Below are 17,132 nucleotides of genomic sequence, written 5' to 3' on the forward strand. Positions count from 1 at the left end.
GTTCGAATCATTGATTCTGCTTTTCTTTCCACAGATGCTGCCTGACCTGCTGAGTGCTCGCAGCATTTTCTCCTTTTTTTAATTCAATGTTCATCGCCCATATCTCCTGTGATTACGAATCTGTTCATTTTTTGGAACAATCATTATACTTGGCAGTCCTGTCTCCAGGTTAAGCAATTCCTAATTAGAGCTATCACTATTGTAACCTAGTAAATTGTTTTGTACCAGCCAATTTCAAAATCAATTTTCAGCTATGTCTGAGGTACCATGACCTTTTAGTTTAAGTATGAACCTCCACACGAAAGACCTTATCAAATCTATCGCGAGAAATGAAATATATAGTCTTTGCTTTCCCCACAGCCTCCGTAACATTGTCAAAGGCTTCAAATAAATTAATCTGGCACATTTTGTCTTTTATAAACCCACGGGAAACTGGATTTATTGCACTTATGCTCTCGGGATGTTTGTGAATGGCTTCCTTTATAATAAATGCAAGTTTTATTTGCATTATAGATATCAAGGTAACAAGCTTTCAATCCCTAGGATTATGTTCCTGACATTTCTGATGGAATCACTGCTTTCTTGACCTCAAGTATCACTCTGCATTTTGGCCAGCTTCTCCAATTCTCAGATGCTTCCACTTCAGCCCAATTTTCTTTTAGGGACAGCTGATTTGGAGCTATGTATTTGGGTTCCTTTGAAACACAATCCAAAAGGGACAACAAATAAACTGTCACGCATACACTGCTCAGAGCCCCCGTTAATAGTATCAATTTGAGCTGGAACTGGTATAATTCTGGAATCACCTCTGTAAATCAATGAAACATTTGTGACCCTGTCAAAGCGATCCAGAAATGCTCGGAGTCAAATTGTAAGAGTAGTCCCCAGGGGGCACTTGAGAACACAAACTGAGCTTGCAGTTATGTACAATTTGAATTAAAAAAAATCTTTTCACTTCTACTTTGAAGTTGTGTTTTATCAAAGAAACTATAAAAGATGAAGAAAACCTATATATATACATATACATGATATTACCAATGAAGCAACCGAGATAAATGTCTATTTTCAAGAACATAAAGAAAAAATGCTCAATAGTTCAGTGATATTATTAACATTTTGTTTGGGCATTGCTTGGGCAGCAGAATGAATATTGACTTCTCAAACTTCAAGTAACCCTTGCTTTCCCTCTCCCTCCATTCCCAGTTTTTTTGTGTGTTTTTTTAAATTAGGTGCAGGAGTAGGCCATTCGGCCCTTCGAGCCTGCACCGCCATTCAATATGATCATGGCTGATCATCCAACTCAGTATCCCGTACCTGCCTTCTCTCCATACCATCTGATCCCCTTGGCCACAAGGGCCACATCTAACTCCCTCTTAAATATAGCCAACGAACTGGCCTCAACTACCCTCTGCGGCAGAGAGTTCCAGAGATTCACCACTCTCTGTGTGAAAAAAGTTCTCCTCATCTCCGTTTTAAAGGATTTCCCCCTAATCCTTAAGCTGTGACCCCTTGTCCTGGACTTCCCCAACATCGGGAACAATCTTCCTGCATCTAGCCTGTCCAACCCCTTAAGAATTTTGTAAGTTTCTATAAGATCCCCCCTCAATCTCCTAAATTCTAGAGAGTATAAACCAAGTCTATCCAGTCTTCCTTCATAAGTTCTCCGACCAGTCTGACTGTCCCCAATTACATTTGATCTCTGTTTGCTTTAAACAATAAACCGAAACGGAAACTGAAACTGAAATCTAGCTCCGCCTTGCAAGTGTACGTTGATTGTCACAGTGAAATTCATTTTGCATATAATGTCCGTGCCGCCATGTTTGGCACCACTTCATCAAGTTTAAAGTCCAGATTCCCGCGTGTTCGTTCTCCCGGATCTGCTCCCGATCCCCACCGTCGCCCACGACCCCCTCAGACTGTTGTCTCTCGCCGGCCTTCTTCGTGTCCTGGGGCCAACCTCCTGCTGCCTACCTTAAAGATGCTGGAGGCATTACCCCGGTTCACCCCCCCCCCCCCCCCCCCCCACCCACTACCGGTTTCTTCACAAGCTTCCCAGTATTTGTTTTTTGCATTATCTCCATACATTACTGGATAATCTCTCTCTGATAGTTTTCATTCAAGTGCATTACTTGTTGTAATTCATTCTGTCTTTTAATTCCCTCCTTAAAACCTACCTCAACAAACATTTGGTCACTCATTTATATCTCTCCTCTGTGGTTCATTTTCACTCTGCAGGGGCATTTTCAAGACAGTTAAGATGCTATAGTTGTATGATGACCAGTTGGCCCCTGAGCTGGGCTCTTCTCTTCATGGAGCATATCAGTATTGTTGGTACAAGGAATCATTTGGAGCTTGTGTACGGAGATACCAAGCAAAGAGAATCATAGCTTGTTCAACTGTCTTATACCTTCATTTGTATGGAGAGACAAGCAGGTTGGTTATGCTGCCAGCATGCAATCCACCTATTTGATTTTCCTCTACGTGCTGCATCGAAGCAATCTGTTACACCCAATAAGGGGGAAATCATCAGATAGAGTTAAACCAAGGCTTGAAGCAACAGAAGCATAGCCTGTTCTTTCTGTTTTCCAACTCCTTTGAGATAAAACCCAATGTTCTATTGACCTCTTCTGTATCTAAGCATTAGCTTTAGCGATTTGTGCACTTATGTACCGAATCCCTTTGTTCCTCCTTAGTGTCTCGTCTCACTTTTTGGAAAATCTTCAGATTTATCTTTCTTGGATCCAAGGTGAATCAGTGCACACACGATTTTCAGAGGACATTCACAGTGAACATTTGCTAGGTTAGACAATGTGGCATTTGTGCATTCTTGTGCATCAAAAACTATAACGTCCAAACCAATAATCCTGTTAAAACACAAATCCCAGTGATCAGAAAACATTTTATCGCAATTGTTGTTGAATTAAGTTTTGTCTGCAGAGCATAGAACATATCAGTGCAGTGAAAAGCTTTTGTTGCATGCTATCCATTCAGCAGAAATACAATACATGATTACAATCGATCCATTCACAGTGTATAGATACATGAAAAAGGAATAACGTTTAGTGCAAGGCAAAGCCAGCAAAGTCCAATAAAGATAGTCCGAGGGTCTCCAACGAGGTAGAGAGTAGTTCAGCACTGCTCTCTGGTTGTGGTGGGATGATTCAGTTGCCTGATAACAGCTGGGAAGAAACTGTCCCTGAATCTGGAGGTGTGCGTTTTCACACTTCTATACCTTTTGACTGGTAGGAGAGGAGAGAAGAGGGTGCGACCCGTCCTTGATTATGCAGCTGGCCTTGCCAAGGCAGTGTGAGGTATTAAAGGAGTCAATGGAAGGGAGGTTGGTTTGTGTGATGTTCTGGGCTGCGTCCACAATTTCTTGCAATTTCTTGTGGTCTTGGATGGAGCTGTTCCAAAATGTCCATGAAAATTGTTTCCCCTCTCTCCCACTTGTAAACTAAGGACTTTTGTGGATAGTATTAAGTGGGCCTTGAGCCTTAGGAGTTGGAAGGGTACATAGTGGATGTAGGGAAGGCAGGGTGAAATAAGAGCTGCCTTATGATTTTTTTAAATACTAATTAAAATAGAGAGAAAAGATAATATAGTGATATTGCATGACTGACAGGAGGAAGTGTTAATTGGAGTATCAGGGACACAGCCCTGTTCCAGCCTGCCCTCCCACGGGCAGAAACTGCTGCAGGACTAGTTCTATATGCAAAGAATTAAAGAGATATTGCAGCCAGCACAACAGCTACTGTCTGAAGACCCTTCTTCGTCTGAAGAAGGCTCTCGACCTGAAATGTCACCCATTCCTTCGCTCCAGAGATGCTGCCTGTCCCGCTGAGTTATTCCAGCATTTTGTGTCTACCTTCGGTGTAAACCTACATCTGCAGTTCCTTCTGACACAGCAACTGTCTGAAGAAGGGTCTCGACCCGAAACGTCACCCATTCCTTCTCTCCAGAGATGCTGCCTGTCCCGCTGAGTTATCTCCAGCACTTTGTTGTTTGGACAATAGACAATAGACAATAGGTGCAGGAGTAGAGGCCATTTGGCCCTTCGAGCCAGCACCGCCATTCAATGTGATCATGGCTGATCATCCTCAATCAGTACCCCGTTCCTGCCTTCTCCCCATATCCCCTGACTCCGCTATCTTTAAGAGCCGTATCTAGCTCTCTATTGAAGGCATCCAGAGAACCGGCCTCCACTGCCCTCTGAGGCAGAGAATTCCACAGACTCACAACTCTTTGTTATAACGATGTCTCTTAAATACTGGAGAAGAAAAGTTCATTTGCGAGCATACAATTTGATCAATGAACATGCAATGGTGCCAATTATTGCGCAAATTACTGCAGCTTAATCATGACATTTGGATAAACGGTATTTCAATTTATTTTTGTATTGTAATTTACAGCAAAAATATAGGCTCACTGAGGCAGAAAGGCTGGGGGAGATGGAGTGAGGATCATATTGATTAACAGTGACAAGGATTAGTGGATCATGTTTACAAGCAGCCTAATTACTGCCAGTGGCAGCTCAGTAGGAAAAAAAGCCCCGACTGAAACTCTTAATGACAGCGATGCTTATGCGGAATTTACACGGACAATGGGAAAAATGAAATTTGTATTAAACCCTGCTGAAATTCAAATTTTTTTTTTTTGTCAGAATGAGCAAGATCTCCGGACTAAGCAATGGATTAGCAGATTATTAGCTCTGATTGGGGAACGACCATTTGCACATGAAATTAAATTTTACAATCTTATCTGAGCCAAACTAATGTGTGGAGCATGAAGGCTATGCACTGGTACTTTCAAATTAAGTAGCCTAAATATTTCCCCTGCAACCACAAGAGATGCAACACCTGCCCCCACACCTCCCACTTGACCCTTATTTAGGGGCACCAGCAGTCCTTCCAGGTGAGACCGAGGTTTACCCGCATCTCCTCTAACCTTGTCTATTGCAGTCAGTGTTCTCGATGTGACCTCCTCTACATTGGTGAGACCAAGCGTAGAACAGGCGACCCGTTCACCAAACACTTGCTGCTGAGTGGGGAGGGCATTGATCAGGCAGCTCAGGGTAGTGAATGGAGAGCAATGGGCAGTGAGTGGAGGGTGGAGGAGAGGATGTCTGTTGCATCCACTCAGTTGGTTGGATGTCATTATCACCTTCTGCTTCGCTCTTCCAGGGAGATGCTAAATGCATTTCGTTGTCTCTGTACTGTACACTGACAATGACAATTAAAGTTGAATCTGAATCTTTGAATCTGAATCTGAGCACCTCATATTTCGCTTGGGCAGCTTACAACCCAGCGATATGAATATTGACTTCTCTAACTTCAATTAACCCTTGCTTTCCCTCTCTCTCCATCACCTCTCCCATCCTAGTTCGCCAACCAGTCTGACTGTCCTCCTGATTGGATTTTGCCTCGTTGCCACCTTCCCCAAGCTAACAATGATCTATTCTACATTGTCCTTGACATTTGTCTCCTTTGTTCTCTTGCTTTCACACCTTACCCCTCCACATCTCTGTTCACACAGAGAGTGGTGAATCTGTGGAATTCTCTGCCACAGAAGGTAGTTGAGGCCAGTTGAGTGGCTATATTTAAGAGGGAGTTAGATGTGGCTAAAGGGATCAGGGGGTATGGAGAGAAGGCAGGTACAGGATACTGAGTTGGATAATCAGCCATGATCATATTGAATGGCGGTGCAGGCTCGAAGGGCCGAATGGCCTACTCCTGCACCTATTGTCTATGTTGCTATGTCTCCCTCTCCCCTGACCCTCAGTCTGAAGAAGGGTCTTGACCCAAAACGTCACCCATCCCTTCTATTCAGAGATGCTGCCTGTCCCGCTGAGTTTTTCTCCAGCATTATGTGTCTATCCTCGTGTGGACTTGGGCAGTGAAGTGCCATACTAACCAAGCTTACAAAAGAGAAACACACCAATTGGAGAGGCAGGAAATCTGATGAGTTGACTCGTGCATAAGACAGTTTGCAATTCTTTAAATGAGGGCGGGCATCACATTAGTTCCTTAACAATTTGCAGATTCATCCTCTTGAATTTTATCAATAATTCTTCCAGTCTCTGTGTAAAATATTCCGATACACTGGCTCTGTTTCCCATGATGAAATGCTATCGACATTCCATTTCCCAAGTGAGCTTGATTCTCAGTCCACCCCTATGTAAACACGGACGTGTGGAGAGAGATGAGGGGGGGGGGGGGGGGGGGGGGGGGGCGGGGGGGGGGGGGGGGGAGGGGGGAGGGGAGGGTTGGGGAGAGTGGTTGTACACAATCCTACAATTACCTCTGAAGAGATGATAAATAAGCTGAAAAAAAGGAAACTCAATCCATCTCTTGGGTGACATAGCCACACCCCAGGAAATCAAAAGGTTCAGAGGAAGAGAATCGCTCATCAATTTGAAGGGAACCGATGAATTTGTTAAGGTTTCGGCAGGCTGGAAGCACAGAGCTGTCATTCCGATATTCAAACAAGGGCGACAGAAGCATATTTCACAAGCACTAAAGAATGGTGATGTACCTGATGAGCTGTGTGATACTAACAAGCTGTGAAAATGGATTTAATTAATCCAGAAAAATGCCTGTGAGACTTGCTGGATTGGTGTAAAAATGCATCTGGTTTACTCATGTGTAGGAAAGAACTGCAGATGCTGGTTTAAATTGAAGATAGACACAAAATGCTGGAGTAACTCAGCGGGACAGGCAGCATCTCTGGAGAGAAGAAATGGGTGACGTTTCGGGCCTCGACCCGAAAATGTCACCCATTTCTTCTCTCCAGAGATGCTGCCTGTCCCGCTGAGTTACTCCAACATTTTGTGTCTATCTGGTTTACTAATGTTCTCCAGGAAAGGGAAACCTCTGGTTATACTTACATAGAAACATAGAAACATAGACAATAGGTGCAGGAGTAGGCCATTCGGCCCTTCGAGCCTGCACCGCCATTCAATATGATCATGGCTGGTCATCCAACTCAGTATCCTGTACCTGCCTTCTCTCCATACCCCCTGATCCCTTTAGCCACAAGGGCCAGCCTTTAGATTCAGTTGGTGCAATATTCTCTGAGATAACCTGGGAAGCCACTTAGATACAAACGTAAGTGTGCCCTTATAAGCGACACTGTATCTTGACATGAACTTAAAAGGGAATGTGTTCCCTTTTTCCAACAAGACTGTCTTAACCATCGGCATGTTTCAAGAAACTGCAGTGGAGAATCATCCTAATATTTATCTATTGAAATGACAATAATGAATAATGACAGTGAAACTGAACATGGAATTTAGCCTGCTTGTGACTGGCTATACATCCGAGTAGGGTGATAGAGGTTGCTAATGGAGAAATTACAGGAAACCCATCCAGTTTATTAGCTGAAATAATAACAGCAAATGCTGGGAATACTCAGCAGGTCAGGTCACATCCGTGGGATAAGAAACAGAGCTATAATGTTAGGCCAAAGACCCTTCATTAGAACTGGGAAGGAGAGAATAGAAGCTCATTAAAGCTGCAGGGTGGGAGCGGAGGGGAAACCGTGAGGATAAGTTGTAAACAAGGTTCATCTGGGCAATGAGTGAAAGAGAGCAGGCTCAAGTCGGCACTGTGATGGTACACTCTCCACTTTTTACAATGTTCTTCCTGAGAACATTGAAAAAGACTGGTCTGCCCCAACAGCTGCTGCCAACCTTCTACCGCTGCACCGCAGAGAGCATCCCAACACATGGCATCTCTGTGTGGTATCTCAGCTGCACGGAGGTGGAGAGGAGAGCTCTTCAGCGCGTCGTCCACAGAGCGCAGAGGATTATTGGGACACCGCTACCCGCCTTGGAGGGCATCTACCGCACACGGTGCCTCAGGAAGGCCGTCAGCATCCACAAAGACCCCTCACACCCTTGCAATAGTCTGTTTGAACTCCTACTTTCCAGCAGACATTGCAAGGCCTTCTACGCCCGCACCTCCAGACTCAGGAACAGCTTCATCCCCAGAGCTATCGCTGCTTGAACCAGCCCTGCTGAGTGCCCCCCACCCCACCCCCACGAACTCTCTCCCTCGGATGGTGACGTCACACATCGACCCGGCACAAACATATTTGCACTGTTTTACTGTTCTTTTTTAATAAATCATGTTTCTCGGGGTATCTACATTTTATCAGTTGTTTAAGTTATGACTATTGGATGGAAGCTGCATAGCAAATCTCGTGGCACCTATGTGCAATGGCAATAAAAGATATTATTATTATTATTATTATTATTATTATTATTATTACTTGCCTGGATGAGTGCAGCTCCAGCAACACTAGAGAAGCTCGGCACCATCCAGGATACAGCAGCCCACGTGATGGGCACCCACCAGCTCCACAACCATCCGCTCGCTTCCAGTACACACTCGATGCTCAGTCGCAGCAGTGTGTCCTGTCGCCAAGACTCAGACAGCACCTTCCAAAACCCACAACCTCAACCAGCTAGAAGGGCCATGGCGGCAAAAACATGAATATCTTCACCTGCAGATGGCCCTCCAAGCCACACACCACCCTGACTTGGAAAGATATTGTTATCCTTCACCATCGCTGGGTCAAAACCCTGAAACTCCCTCAACTCCCTCGCTGAGAGCAGTGTGGGCATGCCCACACCTCAGGGACTGCAGCGGTTAAGAAGGCAGCTCACCACCACCTTCTCAAGAGCAGTTAGGGATGGGCGATTAAATGCTGGCTCAGCCCACCTCCCATGAATGAATTCAGGAAAATCTCACTCCCATTCTGACCTCATGATCTGTGGCTTCTTGGACTGCCACAGTGAGGCCCGATGCAGGTTTGAGAAAGTGCACTTTGTTTGGGCACATTGCGGCCTTAAGGTCATAAGGAATAGGTGTATAATTACACCATTCGGCCCATCAAGTCTACTCTGCCATTCAACCATGGCTGATCCATCTCTCCCTCCTAACCCCATTCTCCTGCCTTCTCCCTTTAACCTCTGACACCCGCACTAATCACCTGCTAGAATTAATATTGAATTCTGCAACTTTAGGCAACTTGGTCTCTGTATCAGTCATTCATCTGTGATACTAGCTTAGTTTCTTTGCTTTTGTTTTTCCTTTCCTTTGTTCTTTTCCTTTGGGAGTCCACGCCATGCCCAGCCTGAACTGCATTTCACAACTCCTTCACTTTGTAATCTATGTTTTTGTCAATGTTCCCACTCTTTTGGTGGCAAAAACGGGAAAGCAGACTATTATCTAAATGGTGGCCGATTGGGAAAGGGGGAGATGCAGCGAGACCTGGGTGTCATGGTACACCAGTCATTAAAGGTAGGCATGCAGGTGCAGCAGGCAGTAAAGAAAGCGAATCGTATGTTAGCTTTCATTGCAAAAGGATTTGAGTATAGGAGCAGGGAGGTTCTACTGCAGTTGTACAGGGTCTTGGTGAGACCACACCTGGAGTATTGCGTACAGTTTTGGTCTCCAAATCTGAGGAAGGACATTATTGCCATAGAGGGAGTGCAGAGACGGTTCACCAGACTGATTCCTGGGATGTCAGGACTGTCTTATGAAGAAAGACTGGATAGACTTGGTTTATACTCTCTAGAATTTAGGAGATTGAGAGGGGATCTTATAGAAACTTACAAAATTCTTAAGGGGTTGGACAGGCTAGATGCAGGAAGATTGTTCCGGATGTTAGGGAAGTCCAGGTCAAGGGGTCACAGCTTAAGGATAAGGGGGAAATCCTTTAAAACCGAGATGAGAAAAACCTTTTTCACACAGAGAGTGGTGAATCTCTGGAACTCTCTGCCACAGAAGGTAGTTGAGGCCAGTTCATTGGCTATATTTAAGAGGGAGTTAGATGTGGCCCTTGTGGCTAAGGGGATCAGGGGGTGTGGAGAGAAGGCAGGTACGGGATACTGAGTTGGATGATCAGCCATGATCATATTGAATGGCGGTGCTGGCTCGAAGGGCCGAATGGCCTACTCCTGCACCTAATTTCTATGTTTCTAAGTTTAACTGTCCCCATTCACTCTTAATGAGCTAACTTTACAGTTTATCCTCATGGTCGTCAAGGTTCATCCTATCAGACACATACGCCTCTCCCGCCCTCCTGCTTAAAAGGTTTATTGGCTTTGCTTCTGTTTGTGGTGTTTTTGATGTTTCTTTATTTTACATGTCTTTTCCTACTATTTCGTTTGATTGTTATTTTTGGTGTGTATTAACTTTTTTGTCAATGATTAGTGATGTACAGCACTTTGTTGCAGCTATGTTTGTTTTTAAAGTGCTCTATAAATAAAATTATTATTATTATTATTATTATTATTATTATTATTATTATTGTAGTGGTGCCTGCTGACGCACGCAAGTATCGAACCTGCCGTTCGGAAGCCGCGGCCACGTGACCCGGGTGGGGCCGGGGTTTTCGCGCGGTTTCGCTTTCGAGCGGCAGTTGTTCGACTGACCACCGTTGTGGCCAGTCGCGTGTGTATAGACCTGTTGGCCAAGGAGCGAGTCGTTAATAAGAATCGTTCTAAGAACTTGGTCGTCGTCTCTGCATCCGCTAAATTATTTTGTTTCCTTCCAAGTTCTGACGTACGGTATTCAATCTGAAATGTTGACTCTAGTCTGTTTCTCTTCCTACATATACGGCCTGTTGAACTAAAGGTTTTAAACCAAAGATCTGTTGTCTTAGGTGGACTTAAAACGAATACCATGGCAAGAGAAAGGGAGTTCTTATTTGCTTATGTAAAAGGTTATTGGTATTTCTTTTCTGCATTATAATTTATAAGTACTTCATTGGCTGTAAGGCTGTTTGCAATGCATCGAGGTGTTGAAAGGTGCCATATAAATGCAAAAGATAGACACAAAAACTTGCAGTAACTCAGCGGGTCAGATTGCATCTCTGGAGAAAAGGAATCGGTGACGTTTCGGGTCGAGACCCTTCTTCAGATTGAGAGTCAGGGGAATGGGAAACGAAAAATATTGACAGTGGGATATAGAAGATATGAATGAAGGATATGCAAAAAAAGTAACATTGATAATGGGAACAGGCCATTGTTCGCTGTGTGCTGGGTGAAAACCAGTTACAGACAATGAGACTCAACAAGACAACTGAAGCTGGTACAACAACTTGGGTGGGGGAGGGATGGAGAGAGAGGGTTGCACAGGTTAGAGAAATCAATATTCACACCACTGGGTTGTAAGCTGCCCAAGCTTTCTGCAAATCTTTCTTTCACTGAATGTGCGCCTCTTTTCAAGCATGTTGATGGCACTCAGCACAGGGCTATGAAGGGGTTGTGTACGGAGGAGTTGCATTTGACGGGATTGTTGACATGACAATTTCAGTGTTCCACTGATCCTATCTTCCGCTGCAAATTAGTTTTGACTGAAAAGTGCGATGGAAATTCCAGAAATTCATCATGAGGGTTGGTGCTGAAGTGTGGCTCCCGTGACACTGACGGCCTTTGGCTAATTGGTTGCATGGACAGATACATTTTTCATTTTCATTCTACAAACGTCACGAAACCAGACTGCAATGTCAGCACTTCTATAATCACACTCTTAATTTATGCAAGTGGCGAGATATTTACAATCAAAAAGAACACTTAAAGGGTTGAATCACAGCTGTCGAGTTTCCCCAGCAACATAGAAATATAAATGAAAGTCAATAATCAACGATCACTGTCCTTTGACCTATACACCAATGCGTATTTATTACAATTTATCATACAAGTGGGAAAAAAAGGTCACATCACAGTGGTGGGAGATGAGTGGTGTGTTGGAAATCTTTCACCAATTCTCACGAAAGATGAGCCGTTTCAGAGCGGCATTATTCCACTTTACATCCAATTATTGATGCCATTTATATTGTAATCCAGGCTATCGTGCCTGTGTTTCTGTATGTATAACAAGAAACAAAACAAAACTGTGCATTAAGAAAGAATAGCTTGAAGCACACTAGAGCCTGGATATTGGAGCGGTAGACTCATCCACGGCACGGTGGCGCAGCGGTAGAGTTGCTGCCTCACAGCGCCGGAGACCCGGGTTTGATCCCGAATACAGGTGCTGTCTGTACGGAGTTTGTACGTTCTCCCCGTGGCTGTGTGGGTTTTCTCCGAGTTCTTCAGTTTCCTTCCACACTCCAAAGACGTCCAGGTTAATTGACTAATTGGTATGTGAAAAGTGTCCCTAGTGTGTGTAGATAGTGTTAGTGTGCGGGGATCGCTGGTCGGTATAGACTCGGTGGGCCGAAGGGCCTGTTTCTACGCTGCATCTCTAAGCTGAACTAAACTACAGAGTATATACTGGATCCATGTCAATGTAATTTAATGCAGATATATTATCTAGAAAACAACAAAATAGTCAACATTACTTTCTCTAATACTGTAGCTCTAAGGTTGATGATCATATACCATCATTTTTTTTAAATCAGATAAAGAAAAGGGGAATAGAAGTTCCAATGTGAAACCAAACTGTTATTGACTAGTATCTTATTTCTAAAGTATCTAGAAAAAACAGCTTTGTATCTGATTTCTCATTTAGCAGTATCCCTGCTTGTTTCCCTTACAGCAGTGTGGGAAGTTCAAAAGGAACTGGATATGTAAATCCTCCACATTGATCAACAATGTTTCATGAGCTTAGCTACATTTACAGGCTGTAAGAGACGTAATAAGACTTAGGAGGCTTATTTAATTCAATATTATGGCCTGTCTTTATCCAATAGGTATGTACAAAATACTTTTTATTCTTTAAAATCATAATGCAAATGTCAATTTGTACGTGCAAACTAGTATAATCCATAGATAGATAAATAGATAGATAGATAGATAGATAGATAGATAGATAGATAGATAGATAGATAGATAGATAGATAGATAGATAGATAGATAGTACACAAAAAAGCTGGAGAAACTCAGCGAGCGGGTGCAGCAGCATCTATGGAGCGAAGGAAATAGGCAACGTTTCGGGCCAAAACCCTTCTTCCGACTGATAGGGGGCGGGGGTGGGCGGGGACAAGAAAGGAAAAAGGAGGTGGAGCCCGAAGGCTGGGGGATGGGAGGAGACAGCAGGGGGACTGAGGAAGGGGAGGAGACAGCAAGGACTAAAAAAATTGGGAGAATTCGATGTTCATGCCGCCAGGATGCAGACTCCACTGCAGATGCATCTCCACTCCACTCCAGGCTGCAGATAGATAGATAGATAGATAGATAGATAGATAGATAGATAGATAGATAGATAGATAGATAGATAGATAGATAGATAGATAGATAGATTCTCAACTAGTACGGGTGTCGGGTTATGGGGAGAAGGCAGGAGAATGAGGTTGAGAGGGAGAGATAGATCAGCCATGATTGAATGGCGGAGTAGACTTGATGGGCTGTATGGCACGTAATGCTACTTTACTAGGGACATTCGGTAAACTCGTGACGTTTTTTCATCCCTGCAAAAAAATGTCCACGAGTAAAACAATTACTTGTGATGAAAAAAATGGTTATTTTTACTCGTAAGAACCACTACGAGACATTCACGAACTCCTACGGGCCCGCTATGGACATTTTCCGAGTTCGGATCAGGGGAAAACTCGGGAGAACTCTTGAATTACCTCGTACAGTGGGACAGGGGCTTTATCAACTTATGAAAATTGAAATGGGAGCAAGTAATCTTGAGAGATGGCCCAAGAAGATCAGCGTAACGTCTTGCTCAATGGAATCGGATCCAGGGGGTCGCCAAGGGCAGTGGAGCAGCCATCTCCACGATCAGCAACACTCTCCTCTCATTCTGACTCGGCCTCGGAATACAGCAGCTCCCCCCCCCCTGCCTCAGGCTACTTCAGCAAGAGAGAAGGAAGAGTGTTTGTAAATGTGTTGCAATGTGTATGAAATTGTATGAAAGTCGCCATTCAGCAAATCAATTCTATGTCAACTCGGAGAGCAATCGAATCGCTCCCATTCGCGTACTTATTTCCCAGTAACCTATTCTCTCTCACAAGCCCACGGCGGCGTACCAGTAGAGTTGCTGCCTCACAGTGAAAAAGACCCGGGTTCGATCCTGACTACGGGCGCTGTCTGTACGCAGTTTTACGTTCTCCCCGTGACCTGCGTGGGTTTTCTCCGAGATCTTTGGTTTCCTCCCACACTCTAAAGACGTACAGGTTGCTAGGTTAGTTGGCTTGGTATGAATCTAAAATTGTCCCTAGTATGTGTAGGGTAGTGTTAATGTGTGGGGAATGCTGGTTGGTGTGGACTCGGAGGGCCAAAGGGCCTGTTTCCGTGCTGTATCCCTAAACTAAAATCTGTGGAATTCTCTGCCTCAGGTTCTCAGGTGGAGGCAGGTTCTCTGGATACTTTCCAGAGAGAGCTGGATAGGGCTCTTAAATATAGCAGAGTCAGGGGATATGGGGAGAAGGCAGGAATGGGATACTGATTGGGGATGATCAGCCATGATCACATTGAAATGTGGTGCTGGCTCGAAGGGCCAAATGGCCTCCTCCTGCACCTATTGTCTATTGTCTATTGTCTGTTGTCTAAACTAAATTCCATTCTGATTTTCCTGCCACTCACCTTTACTTGGGTAATATATAATAAACAATTAACTGACAATCTAAAAAGTCTTTGGGATGTTGGAGGAAACCAGACTCTCCAGAGGAAACCCACGTAGTCACAGGGAGAACGTGCAAACTCCACATAGTCAACACCTGATGTCGAGATTGAACCCAGATCTGACATTCCTTATACCAAGCACCGTTGTGATCTCCAAATCTGAGACTGAAAAACTGTCGACGATTCTGCTATGACCAGTTAGCCTCAAGGAATTGGGTCAAATTTATTTTAGAACACATAAACCTTTACTATTCTTTGGGAGAGGAGTTTAAGGAAATTGCCTTATAATCTTTTTTTTGTGTGTGTGAGATAGCTACAGTTGGGAACATTTTCCATTTTGGGTATTTTCAATATTGACCATCAGATCGAGAGCAAAGCAACAATTGTGCCTCAGCAAGGTCCCTTTCTCTATTCTTTTTCTGTTTCCCATGGCACCTATCCTGTGCACTTGCTGATAGTCCCTTCCTCAACTACCTCCTCTGGCAGCTCATTCCATACACCCACCACCCTTTGTGTGAAAAGGTTACCCTTCAGATTCCTATTAAATCTTTTCCCCTTCACCTTGAACCTATGTCACCTGGTCCTCGATTCCCTTACTCTGGGCAAGAGACTGTGTGCGTCTGTCTACCCGATCCATTCCTCTCATGATTTTGTACACCGCTATAAGATCACCCCGCATCCTCCTGCGCTCCAAGGAATAGAGACCCAGCCTGCTCAACCCTTAACTCCTGGCAACATTCTTCGTAAATCTTCTCTGCACCCTTTCCAGCGTGTCATTTTATGTCATGGTCCAATCTGCAAGTGGGACCACGATGGATGGAGGAGGACTTTAAACGAGGCCGAAAGCTGAGAGGACAAAGTCTAATTCACCTCCCCATGTTTCACTTTGGTAGATCAGGGCCACTGACTGCAAGTCATACAGGGTGTTTGCTACTTGGAAGCTGGAGTTTCTCTGCAGTGCTAATAAAGCTTAGCAGTATGATTATCAATACAATATATTGGGACTGACCCTTCTAACCAATTTATTTATTGAGATACACCTGAAAAACCACAAAGTCGTTTAATCGAGTCCCGGAGACATTTGTCAGACTCACAGCTCAAGTATAATTCACGGTAGGGCACCATTTTTCTTCGCACCTCGACAGTCTGGCTGTCAGAATTTAAAATTAATTGCAGCAGATAATTTTTTTTCTCACTTTAAGCAAACTGGTTTTGCATCACGGCTCTGCAGCCGGCATTAAGGTCAGAGTTATTGATTCCCCTCCACTGCCTCGGCCGGCTTCTCATTTCAGGAGCCAGCCTCTGTCAGAAGCGATGTCAGGAGAATGGCTTAAGTAGAAAATCCTGACAAGCAAATGAAATACTCCTACTGTGTGTGTACAGGATAATAGCCGTGCCAGGCCAGGCACCAGTGCAAGAACGAAAAAGGGAAAAGCACACTCCAGCAAGCGGAAACTCAAATTAATGTTGGTTGCCAAATTCCTGAATGTGAATCCAGTGCCTCTTAATGAGGCTGCGATGACTTATCACTGGAGAATTGGATGGAAGATCTTTCTTTGCATGAAGCACGGTTGAAATCTGGAACTCTCAATGGTTGTTGAGGCTTGTAGGACTAGTCTGAAGAAGGGCCTCGAGCCAAACGTCACCCATTCCTTCTCTCCAGAGATGCTGCCTGTCCCCGCTGAGTTACTCCACCATTTTGTGTCTATCTTCGGTTTAAACCAACATCTGCAGTTCCTTCCTGCCCAGTGTCCTTTATTCTATAAAAAATAAGGAGATAATGGTGATTAGTAATGGCAACATGGCTCAATGTGGAGGGCAGATGCTAGCCTGAGGAGCCATTCTCCAGAAACCAGCTCCGTGCAGAATCGCCTGTCAGCAAATGCAGTGACGTCCTAGAAAGAGCAGGCTTATTATTAGCCTTTCTGCTCATTAAGACTTTTGAAATCTCTATTAGATTCAGTATATTGCTGGCTAAATGTGCTTTAATTTGAAAGCAAAAATAATTCCGCTGAACATATTCTATAGCTAGGAAGTTAATATTGCATTTTAAATTAAAAAGCACATCTTAAATTCTTCTTGTATGTTTTGTTTTATATTTCCATTTCCTTTCATTTCCTCTTTTCCTTTCTTAAATACGAACTGATTCATTCAGCCTGATCTATTTTTGTTTTATTCTATCTCTGTTCCACTCTCTTCATTTCTTCATTTGTCTTTTCTTGCCGGTGAACTTAGAGCGGCCACGGTGGCACAGCGGTAGAGTTGCTGCCTTACAGCGCTTTCAGCGCCAGGGACCCGGGTTCCATCCCGACTATTGGTGCTGTCTGTACGTTCTCCCCGTGACCTGCGTGGGTTTTCTCCGAGATCTTCGGCTTCCTCCCACACTCCAAAGACGTACAGGTTTGTAGGTTAATTGGCTTGGTATAAATGTAAAAAAATATCCCTAGTGTGTGTAGGCCAAAGAGCCTGTTTCCGCACTGTATCGCAAAACTAAACTAAACTAAACTGCTTCTGAAACTATCGAATGAATCGTTCTTAAAAAGTAACGGTACTGTGA

This window comes from Leucoraja erinacea, chromosome 40 (assembly GCF_028641065.1).
Source record: "Leucoraja erinacea ecotype New England chromosome 40, Leri_hhj_1, whole genome shotgun sequence".
NCBI lineage: Eukaryota > Metazoa > Chordata > Chondrichthyes > Rajiformes > Rajidae > Leucoraja > Leucoraja erinaceus.